The sequence below is a fragment of the Apaloderma vittatum genome, unplaced genomic scaffold, assembly GCF_000703405.1.
Source record: "Apaloderma vittatum isolate BGI_N311 unplaced genomic scaffold, ASM70340v1 scaffold22348, whole genome shotgun sequence".
Classification (NCBI taxonomy): Eukaryota; Metazoa; Chordata; class Aves; order Trogoniformes; family Trogonidae; genus Apaloderma; species Apaloderma vittatum.
The window spans coordinates 33,599-34,446 of record NW_009729431.1 but is presented as its reverse complement, the minus strand read 5'-3'; the positions used below and the strand labels follow the sequence as shown (position 1 = coordinate 34,446).

The 848-nt window shown below is 44.0% G+C and overlaps 1 protein-coding gene across 1 annotated transcript in view; it reads right to left on the bottom strand.

The window, feature by feature from the left end:
- Positions 1-848, bottom strand: part of RGS6 (regulator of G-protein signaling 6) — a gene marked incomplete at its 3' end in the record, with an annotated part of 57,227 nt that overhangs the window by 31,522 nt on the left and 24,857 nt on the right. The window lies entirely within an intron of this gene.

The following is an 848-nucleotide window of genomic DNA, read 5'->3' as shown; positions in this document are numbered from 1 at the left end:
AGATTTCCCTGCTGAATGCAGAAAACTGTAGCTGCTCCTCTTGCCACTGCGCAGTGTCCTAGCATGAATGAAAAGGCCAAAGAGCTGTCTAAAATTAAAGGCTTTGCGTGGTGTTTCCCGAGTGCCATGCAGGATGAACTGTAGTGGCACAGGCTGCCCATTTGCAGCAGCTGGCCCTGCCACTAGAAGTGAGAGGCTCTTTGTTTTCCTGAGTAAGGGCTCTGCTCTTCTAATCGAGGAAAGGGCTTTACAGGCAACACAAGGGCTTGATCTTGGGGATCATAAAATTATTCATACAAGGTGCAACTGGATGCAGACGCAGCGAGTTCTCTCACAACAGAGAGCAAAAAGGAAATACAGAGCTGTTTGTTCTTCCCTCTCGCAACAATACAACTTTCTCTTTTTCATCAGCGAGAGAATCACCTTCTTTAACTCTGAAATCAGAGCAGAATCCACAAGTTTATTTTAAATTCCTATAAAGGCCATGACATCAGGTTAATTGCCTTCTTCAGGGACACAGACAACTTCTCTGGGATTTGCAGCTACGTCAGCAGCTGCAGAAATAATGGATGACTGGATTACCTTGTGGGCGGGGGCTCCTCCAGAGAAGTATTTTGCAGAGGCTATAATCTGGTTCTAGCCCTGCTAGGGAGGATGTAGAAATAATATAAACTAATTAAAAAGGAAACGCAAAATATTAAATTCTGTGAGAAAGGGTAGAGATTAGGGAACTAACATTTCTGTGACTACATCTTCCACGTCCCAGACCACAGAGAAACAACTTGCCCTTTTCCTGGCACACTGACTGAATAGGCTGGTAGCATCTTAAACTTTACAATATTCTTCAA